Below are 11,459 nucleotides of genomic sequence, written 5' to 3' on the forward strand. Positions count from 1 at the left end.
GGCCTTCCGCCGCCCGCCACCGAGCCGCGCCGCGCCGGCCGGAGCGCCGCCGCTTCCGGTGAGGCCGCACGGCGCGCCGCCCGTAGGGAAAAGCAGGGCTGCCGAGGGGCTGAGGCGGCGGCGACGCCCCGGGGGCCATCTTGGGTGTGGGCAGACACCTTGGGTGTGGGCGAGACAGGGTGGGCGTCGCCATCTTTGTTACGGGCACATCGGTCGCCTCACTGCGACCATGTGTGCTGGCAGCTGGCTGAGGTCATTTCGGCGGTCTCGTCCACTAAAAAATTGTTGTAGTTTAACTCCTGGATGTTGAGCAGGCATTGGTTTGCCAGCAGCGGCTAAATAAAGAATACACCCTGCTGTTCCAGGCTTTAAAAAAGAAGCTCGGCCTGAGGCAGGATCAGTGTCCGCTGATGGAGGGGTCACACACGGAGGGGGTCACACAGTTTTCCTCAGGAGACTCTTCCAAAGTAAACCCTGGCAGTATGGGGGACGAGCAAGGGACAGAGCTTTCCAAACTTTGAGACTCATCCCTTGCCTCTTTCTTATTGCATCAATCACCTGATTGCCATGTCCTCCACTTGGTAGTCCTTTGTGTAAAACAGTGTCACTGCTGTGCGCTTGTTGATCTGCTCCTTTATACAGGTCTTGTTTCTTTTTCGTGGGACATTTGTACCACATGCACCATAATTTTTTTAGACCAATTACCACCACGTATAAAGCGGCTACCTAGCCAAATGAATTGTGGTCCTTTTTGCGCAGCGTTCTTCTAGTGACAGATCCCTTTATCATATTCCTCTGAAGGACCTCAAACAGTTTTGTGTTCATAAAAACAAGAAGCTGAGCTATACGGAATGTCCCTGCTTCATAAATTAGTCATCTAATATATACAGAGGCAGTGACGCAATTTTCCCCTTTGTTTAAAATATTTAAAAGTTTGGATTAAATGAGAAGAAAAAAACCCCGAAAAAAACAACAAAAACCACATTAGTTTGGTAAGGGTTCTGAAAACCACAAAGGCCAGAGCTCCAGGCACACTGTAGCTGCAAAAGGCATCCCAAGGGGAACACAAAACTGCCGCAGCGTGGCTCCCTCCACAGCTTTTTCCTTGGAACCACCCTTAGCCCAAGGCTGCTTTTCCTGCTCAGCCTCGGGTTAGCCTTGTTCCTTGGGGTGGGTTTAGGGTTACATTAAAAACCAAAACCACTTGGAGTTCTTAGTATTGATACTTCCACTTGGTTCACAGGTTTCATCTCTCAGGTTTTGCTTTTTTGCCTTTTCTAGAAACCCTGCAATCTGTTTGGCCACAGGTATCTCACAGTAACTCCAGCCTGTACAAGATATTTGGATGTGGTCATAAATATAAGCAAACACATTGAAATACTTCAGTGTTTGGATCTGCAGTTTTAACTGATGCCTAACATTGCAGCGTTCCACAGTGCCAATCACATGAGCACCAGGTGAGGTAAAAAATATGAGCACACGAGTCAAAATTGATGCATGTACTTAAGAGCTTTGTGGTATTGATCTTAGTCTGTAACTCTTTCCTTAGTAATTATATTTTGAAAAAAAATGTTTCTTTGAGACCTGAATGTAAACATTTCTCCACAAGGGTTTGTCTGTAAAATACCCCGCTTGCTTTCAACTTCTTCCTCACTGAGGAATACAGCCTTTTATACATTTGAAGAGAGGCACATCAATGGAAGTTACAATCACTCAAAAGCATTGTCGTGGTGCTTCATTTTTATTACTGCTCACAGTGACTGGTAATTGTTATCTCTGAGTGGCAGAGGAAAATACCAGTACATGAGAGATGCAACTAACAACCCAACAACCAAATCTTTTGTGTAAACTGTAGCATTAGCTGAGAGAAGAAGTTGTTTTGTTATATTGTGGCATTGAGAAGATGTATTTTCCAAATATTCCTGCCAAGAGATCCCTCTGCAATCATACCAAGGAATTACTGCACCTCGGTGATAGCACAGAGGAAGCACACGATTGGTTCAGCTCCTGCAGCTCTCCCAGAGTATCCATGTAAAAAGACAGCAAGTGAAACATACAGCTAGCTTAACGAGTCCTGTGTGGATAGGAGACTCAATTAAAATTAAATTATACAACAAATTAGGTTTTAAATGCTGCACTGCTTAGCCAGCCAGACAAATAATAATTAGAGATGTACTGATCTGCTGTGTGCAGTTGACTGCTGTAACTGCTCTCCATGTACACTCACCACACTTCCCTCCCAGCTCAGGGTAGTTTTATACCACATCCCAAACAATCCATCTCTCAACAGCGCCATTTTGTACTTGTCACCCTCCAGAGCTGGGCAGAATGGAGAGGATCTCTTTCTAGAGATCACCTTTCCCATCTGTTCCCTCAGTTAATGTTTGTTTAGCAATATACCTCCCTCCTCTCTTCAAGCTCATTCTAGATGGAATTAGTTTTCAGGCTCTGAATTGTGTAGGTACACATATACCAGGAGAAAAAGAAGCTACAAATATTACTTCAATTTTCCCTACAAGTAGTGATACACAGACCAGCAGTTTGAAAATACCCCATAGTGGATGGAGGGGTACAGGCTAGAAACTGTCACCTCTGATAGTGGTTCTAGCAAAATAAATTTAGGACATCCTTACAAAGTGCAATATAAAGATTAGTTCGGTTGAAAAGGACCTGAAGGCAGCTACTCAAATCCTACTGTAAATGTTCAAATGTATTTGTATTGCATCAATGTTTGAAACTCTCTATCACCCTGTAGATAACATTCAGGAAGACTGGTGCTATTCAATTTTCTCCTCATTTTTTTTTTTCACCTCTGGAAAAAGCAATATTAAATTCTTAATATCAGATCTGGAAAAAGCAACTTGGAAAACATATTTCATTATTAAACTAATAACTCTGTGTTCTGCACGGAAAATAAATTATTTAAAATCATCCTAAGCCAGCAAGAGTAATGCCATCCCACAGCCATCTTCAGCTGTGTTTTCCAACTACTGGCTGCTTGTTTGTAGGTAAGAAAAAACCAATTTTGTAGTGCAGAAGAAAACATACCAAGGACAGGCTTTTACTCAAGCGTTTTTGCAAATACTGATAGCCCAGTCCTGCAGATAATCTATGTTCCTGCTATGCTATAAATGAGAATACACTATTAACATGAAGAGTTTTCCATGTCAGATTTCTTCCTTATTATGTGGTAGAGAAAGGAAGGCAGACAGAGACATCACATGGAAAGGAGAGAAGAAAAGTGTCACTTATGACCTTTTCTAGACATTCATTACTGACCACTGCTAGTGTTTGGGACACTTTCAGAGTGGGGAAAACCAGCATGGAATTACCCATGAATTACAAAGTTAAGCAGCAATGAGCCTAAGTATCTCCAAAGGAAGGACTCCCTGGGAAATTAAGAGGACCTTCCAGGAAAGCAAACAAAACCAACACACCAAAATCATGCTCAGGGGAGCTAGTGCAGGAAACAGGATGCAATGCAGTTCCCAGGGAGAAAATCCTCTCAGCAGGGAGCACGGCTGAGTTTTGTTGCTGAGGGAGAAGGAGCAAAGAGGAGAGGCTGCTCTGTGCCCAACTAGCAAACAGAGATCAGAAATAATGCAACTGCTGTTCACACTTCCCCAGTGAGCTTCATTGGATGCAGCACTGATCAACAACACTCCCAGCTGTCTTTGAAACCACTTTGTGAATGCAGCCAGGTATTTCCCAAAGAGAGATGATGATGATAATAATAATAATAATAATAATAATAATAATAATAATAATAATAATAATAATAATAATAATAATAATAATAATAATAATACCTTATTGACACTTAGAAATTGCTAACAACTATTTTGTTACATTCAAGTGGAATTTTAAAGCTGTATAAATACATCTTTTGGCATTATTTACTCCCTTCTTCCCCCCAGGCTGGTGGGGGAAAGCAGTTCAAACTCTTGCCTTTGGCACTTTTGAGTTTACAAACATCAAACTCTGTAGGTAGCTTAATAATAATAATAATAATAATAATAATACCTTATTGACACTTAGAAATTGCTAACAACTATTTTGTTACATTCAAGTGGAATTTTAAAGCTGTATAAATACATCTTTTGGCATTATTTACTCCCTTCTTCCCCCCAGGCTGGTGGGGGAAAGCAGTTCAAACTCTTGCCTTTGGCACTTTTGAGTTTACAAACATCAAACTCTGTAGGTAGCTTTCAAGCCCCAGCACATGGTCTCTTCTGTCTAATAAAGCAAGCAATTCCACTTGATTTGGAAAATGGAACTATTCCTAATAGCCTTAGGTTTTCCGAGACATGGATTTGGGGTTTTTTTGCAGATCCAGGCTTAGCCCTACAGTAAAGTCTTCCCCCATCTTACCTGACAGGAGCCCACCCTAGCCACAAGAATATGAACACAGACTTACTCTCACTTTTCTTGGACCAGATTCACACAGACCTTTTTAATGGTTCTTCTTGTCCTTTATAGGTGACAGTCCAGTTTTCTTTTTGATCATGATAATTCATGAAGTTTGAGAAGACCTCGAGCACTTCATCAGTAAATCTTAGATTGACATGTTTAGTCTAAGGAATAAAAAAATTGCATGTGTTATCTCAGCATGAAGAACTGCCTACAGAAAAATTACATTAGTATTTCTGCAAAGAATCCATAGAAAATTGGGGAAATTTACAGTCTGGTTGCAGAATTGATTGCATCAAAGCCAGTTTTTAAAATATTTCTTTCCTTTGAGTGTTTTGAAATATACTTCCTCCAGGGGGTGCCAGATTAACACTACTGGAAAATAAAAATGTGTGAGTTATCCACACCAAGGACAGAACTGTCCATCCTGCACATTTCAAAGTACCTTGTGAATAATGCTCCCCTCCAGTCTGAGCCAAAGGCTCCAGTGTCCAGAGTGAAATTTTTCAGCTGTTCACTTGTAAAACTCTCTTGAAGTCAGAAACTGCTGACTGGTCCTACAATTAATGTCACACACATGTTCTGCTGAGTTCAGATAGGCTACATCCCTAAGAAGAGAGCTTTAAGAGTGGCTGAGTGGAGAAATACATCCATCTCAGCCTTTGGAAAGAAGAGACCTTGGGAAGGAAGAATAACAAATGCAGTGGTAGCTGTGTGCAGCTTCAACCAGCTTATGAATGAGGACAGAAACCTGGACACAAGAACTAAAATGACACAGAAAAGCTGGAGAAAACATGGTCAGGAGTGTCATCAGGTTTTCTATAGGTCTGCAGGGAATGTCAGCTATGAGTAGGATGTCTGTAAATGTCATTAGAGCAGTGGAGAAGTTTCACTGGCTCAGAAAATAGAAATCTGTCACTTAAAACAGAAACTTTGCCTTGAACTGCTTTACTCTTAGGGAAATTTATCTAATCACTATTTCCAGACAAAGAAGCAAGAAAAAAAAGAAAATTGTTGAGAAGTCATATAATAATATCAAAAACTTTTCAACATTTCACTGCTCATGTTTTTCTTTTATCTACACAGCAGCTAAAATAATCACACAGTCAAGCCATTCTGGTTCCCACAGAAATACTACTGAAAGAGTGCCTGGTTATCTTCTACTTGACAATAAAATCTCTGCTGAATAAGTATTTAAGGAGAAAATTTCTGTGACAGTTCAATACTAAAAGACAAAATCTCTGATATATACTTAATTTGACCTCTTGCAATTTTACTTTTCTTACTTTGAGATTAGCAACAACAGTCAACACCAGCAGTGAAAACCAACACAATTAATCCATAATATTATGTAAGCGTGGACAATGTCAGAATGAAAGAAGAACCTGAATTTTATATTAATCCATTATTAGAGTGATAGTGGACCCAGGGCTGTCAGTTCACACCCTACTGAAATGCAGAAGAGATGCTTATTATTCCAAAAAGTCACTTCACTCAATTCTCAGCTGCTTATAACAGTGGAGCTCCAGTGCAGTCACTGATTGGCAACTTTGCATCAGCTAAAAATATGATCACTTGTGTAGACTTTGAATTGCTGTGGAAGCACAGTGAATTCATGAACCAAAGCTTGAGTGCTGGGAGTGGTTTCTGTGGCCATGCAGGGAGCTGTGTCTGGTAGTAGGCACTGAAGCAGAGACAACACATAATAATTACAAATCACTTAAAGTACATACCTGGAAGTCTAGTAATGGTTTTGGTAAATGATAACATGCCCTAAATAGCATGATCTTCAGATTGGACACTGGCATTAATGGAACATTTTACTTCAATCCTCACTTTCTCTCAATGCCATATTCTAGACACACGTTTATATTTTTGTTTGGCATTACCTCTGTAGGTGCAGACTGGTGCAGTAAGTTGTAAACTAACCTGGTTTATGCTCAACTGTCCCCTGAGAAAGGGAAGGCTCTGTCTTCTGTGTCCTGTACAGAAACAAAAGGTCCCATAACATCTTGTCTGGCTTATTATTGGCAGGGAGTCAACCCTGGGGGATGTGGCAACATTTTTTATTTGTTATTTGATTTCTTAAAAATCCCTGCTGTGGATATTAAGAGGAAATCGGCCATAATTCAGGAGCAGTAGTTCTGATGGACAGTGAGATGGAAGGCTTCATATTAAAGCCTTAGGAGGCCAAAAAGAAAATTGAAAATCTGGAAATATTGGCTGATGGGCACTATACTTTCATTATAAAGAACACCAAGTTCTATAAACCTCTTGGCAGGAGGGATAAGAGCAGAATGAAAACAGTGACCTTGAGATCAGTGTCAGGCTAGAGAATAGTAGGTTTACAACAAAGGCCAAGTAAAGGAGAGGAAGAGGAAATGCAGGTCAAGACATCATCTTCAACTTCATCCTCGTTCTTGGCACTCCTGGTCAAAAGATGCCCACATTTACAGTTTCTTTCTGTAAACCAAATCAGAGACATGCTTTCTCCCCATCCATGGAGCTGGAATCCATAATTATGTTCTCTGTGCTTTGCATCTTCACTGCTACATTATTCTCTCTGTTTTTGTCATTTGGTTTTTTGCCCCATTCCCATCCCCTAGCCAGTGGCCTGCTTTGACCAAATCACTTTCTATTTATAACCCTCCTTTGATTCACCATTCTTTAGTGCAGCAAGGAAAAAGCTATTCTATTAATTTTCCAAGACCTGTTTTGCCCCAGGTCTATCCAGCCTATCATTTTAATTAACTTTTAGGAGTCAAAGCTCACCTCCTACCTGCCACATTGTCAGTCTGTATCAGCTTTTTGTTCCATTTTTCCACATTGCCTCCTAAGCCTAATCTCAGTCCAAAGAAATCAAATTGGAGGCCATTATTTGGGGTAGGCATTGAGAAGCCAAAAAGCCTATATTATCTGCTGGCTAACTCTGGAGGCAGCTGGCTGTGATTTATGGGGGTGTTGGAACACCCATAGCTCAACATCCACAGCCACTGAGAGCATGGGACAGCGTGGGTGTTGGCACACCATCACCATGTCGTTTTTCATATATAAACCATGGCTACTTAAATACCCTGCATTCAGCTTTGACAGACTGTAAAGTACTGGAAGTCACAATCCCAAAACATTGGTCTTGTTACTCGTTTTATGGCATTCTCATCTTTTACAGCAGTGTATTTGTGGAGAAGCAATCGTTCAAGAGCTCACCTCAGTCATTGGTTTGCAGTTTATGGTCTGCAGAGCCTGGCAAGCCCATGAAAAACTTCTAAATAATCTGAAAAAAAAAAAGTGATTGAGAAAAAGAAAATTCATATGTGCCAGACAGCAATCTACATATGTGAAATTCCTAAAGGAGTTTGCACTACTGCTGGAAATTTTTTAGGGGTCCACAAATCAAAAAAGGTTGAAAAACCACTGACCTAAATCTTCTCCTGCAACAGCAAATGGCCTAGAACTGCAGCAATATGAGAACTTGGCACTAAGAAATGGCATGACAGCTAAGCAGCACAAAATTGCTGCAGCTTCTCACAGATGTAAGTGGAAGGGAATAGGACAGGCACATATCCTTTTTGCCTTTGTATTTGTTCAGGGATTAGTGTTAAAACAGACACAGAGAATAAAAAGGGCAGTCTGTCTCAATGCTAACTAAGTAATCTTAAATACAGATTATGGCATGCAGCAAAATTGGAGATGGATATGTTCCTTATACAGATTGGTCGTTTCAAAGGGTGAACTTTCCCTAATTAAAAAAAAAAAATCAGACAAGCACAATCCCTATTAGGGCATCGTGTCATTATTTCGGTAGATTCTCTGGAAATAAGCTTGTTTCTGTGCTAATTTTTCTTCTGGCAGAACCAATTCATTCTTGGCCTTTACAAGCTGGTCTTTTACATTTGATTCAAAATTGGATTTGGGCCTCTGGAGATATCTGATGTCAGCCTTCCTAATGTAGTGTCAACATGAAGACACAAAGAGATAAAAAGTCAGTTTCACTTAGAGTTTCCTTTTTCCAGGGTCTAATCTGGATTTTTCACTCTCTTTCACATTTGCAGTCTGGATCGTTGCATCTTCTTGTTGTGAGTCACATTAAGCAAGAGGGCAAGAGAGTGCTTAGCCAACCTCCCTGCTTTATGGGCAGGGTCACTAACACAGCTGGAACACATACTTATGCTTCATGATATCACCTCATAAAACGATCACATAGCAGACAAATTTTAAGTGCATATTGGAAAAGCAGAAACTCTGGGGTCAGGGTGGTGCAGAGTGGAGGAAGGGTAAATGTAGGCTACAATGAGAAATAATGAGACTCACTTTGCTGGAGGAAATGGTCAAACATTAGCATTTCAATAGAAGAGGTCAAACCATTTCATCCAATACAGGATGTCATTCCCTGCAGACCGAGCTAATACAACCCATAACATCTGTACTCTGTATCATACTTTTAATATATGACATCCAAACTGTGGGTTACTCCCCACAAAGGCTTCTCTTATCCCTCCTGCCTCCCTCCCTGGCCCAGCATGCAGTCTGTCCTCATTTGGATCATATGAATTAAACAACTAAAAAGGGGACACAACGGAAAAAGAGCAAGAACACAGAATATCTCAGAGGTGTTAAGGAAAACTGTGTAGGCATGCAGCTCAGGTCTATCATCACACACAAAGACTGAATTACAATTCTTTGGACAGCCTTAGGTCTATCCCATCCTGATAGGTTCATTTACTCTTTTCTTGGAAGTGCAAAAGTGCTGTGACCAAAAAAAACCCCTAATAAAACCAGAACAAAAAATCCCCAAACAAACCAGAAAACCCCTACAAAACATAAAAAAACAAAAACAAACCAAAAAACCCCAAGAAAACCAACACAAAAACCAACCAAACCCTCTTCCCCCTACATTTCCCAATCTGCAGCACATTCATGGTTCCAAACACCTAGAGACTCAAACTTTTGCTTCCACCACCACTGCAGAGCAGAAAGTAAAGCTGCTTTTTGCAGTGTCTTGCTTAGCATGTTATATTTCACAAAGGCAGTAGAGGAGGTATTTTGTTCCAGGTCTCACAACTGAGACAGGATTTTAGGCCACAGGTAGAACATCACCTTTCTAACATACTGCCTGTCTCTTACTAAGGTAAGGGAAATCCTCACGTTCAGATGAGCTGTACAGCTGTTCAGTTTTGCAGAGGTCTTGTGAATTTTCCTCAATGCTGTTTTTTCCTTTGCTTACACCAATGTCTAATTTAACACTTTCTATTTCACTGTTCTCCCAGCAGTCACTGCCCAACAGCACATCCTCCCATCAGCTTAGCAGTGTAAACCAGCCAAGAGCACATTAAGCATTTGATTGGATTCAGCTGGATCTTTCTACATTGTGGGAAGAGCAGAGAAGCATTTGAATAGAGTTTCTGGGTGTTGGTCTGGACATCCACATCAATCCCTTGCCAGAAAGAGAAAAAGCAGCATCACATTTTTCATAGTGCTTTTCTTTAGTGACATTTCCTTCCTTCCATTAAGCAAATGTCCAGAGGAGATAAATGACTTGCTTTGTATATCTAGAGGATCTTTGAAACCCTTGATCTAGCAAGAATGAGAAAAATAAGGGTGTCACCACATTTCTCTTCACAGAGAAAAGCAAGGCACAATTCTTCCCAAGAATATTTTTGGGTTTCACATTCTCTGAACCTCAGAGACCGAAAAAACAGTTATCTCATGTACTGCTCCAGTGTTGCTCACAGGTGGACATGGAAGATTGTTTACCTGAAGGGAACTGGTAATTAGATTCTGGTGTGAGTGTTTGGATTCACTGACCCATTGGATCCAGGTGTGTGTGTGCCAGGACTGTCGCCTGACAGTCACGAGATGCTGGGCAGTGGAGTGCAATTCAGTGCTTGGCAGATTCAGTTTAGATGTAATGTAATATAATATAGAGTAATATAGTATAATAAAGTAATTAATTAGCCTTCTGATAAGATGGAGTCCTCCCGCATCATTCCTCTCCTTTGTCGGGGGTGAAAATATCTACTATAACAGGGAGCTGAATGGAGGAAGGAAATTTAAACACACACATTCTCAGGTAGAAAAAAATAATAAAGAGCTAGAAAATGGAGGCATGCTACAGGAAAATAACTCAGACATAGGGATACTCAAAAATAACACAGTTGATAGAGGAGAAAAAAGCCAACACAAAGGGACCTCATGCAGGAAAGGAGAGTTGATGTTCGGCAATGCTCAGAAATTTTAATACTGATGTGTAAAATTAAACCATGACAGCAGAACAGGCTTATCTGCAAGCGTCACGTTACTTCCCCTGGGATCACTACCTTCCCACTGGTGCTTCTGTCATCTTCTCCTCCCCCCTCCAAATCTCACTTGACCTGAATTCTCATGATTTGACTCCATAATCCTCTGGTTTCCACTGTATGCACACAAAAGATTATTGTACAAAAGCGAATTCCCAGGGCCTTGGGCTTTGCTTTCCATTTAGTTAAAGAATTATCCTACAGTAGTTTAGATGCTGGGAAACTTGTCCTGTAGATTATTGCCTACAGGGCAAATGCTGAGGAGGCTGCTAACGAGAGAACAGATGTTCAGTGGCTTATGAGCCTTGCTGAATGTAAATATCTTCAGCACACTGCCTGTCAATAAGCCTCTGCCTGAGAATCACAAACCTTATGGACAAAATTCACCCCCCCTCCTTGTAAATGCATGGGCTTAGGCAGAATTACACTGAGAAAGAAGCTGTTCCTTCATCTGCACCAGAGAGACAGAGTTTAAAAGCTTGTATAGACATTGAGACTGAATGTCACGAAAAGTTAATATTTTTAAACAAAACATTGTCTCTTTCCAAGAGAAAATGCAGCACTTGGATCTGTTATGACACAGCAGGCCTAAAATAAACAGATTTTAGTGAAAAATTGATATTAGGGGTGAAAGATTTTTCAGTGACTGGATTTCTAAAAGTTTGCCTGTCTCCATAAAAGGATGTTCTGCTCACAGGACTTCAGTAGTGATGTTTTTCCAGAGAGCAGTAACTTAAGGGGAGGTGGGTACCT

The sequence above is a fragment of the Passer montanus genome, unplaced genomic scaffold (genome assembly GCF_014805655.1).
Source record: "Passer montanus isolate IOZ18808 unplaced genomic scaffold, ASM1480565v1 scaffold53, whole genome shotgun sequence".
Taxonomy (NCBI): Eukaryota; Metazoa; Chordata; class Aves; order Passeriformes; family Passeridae; genus Passer; species Passer montanus.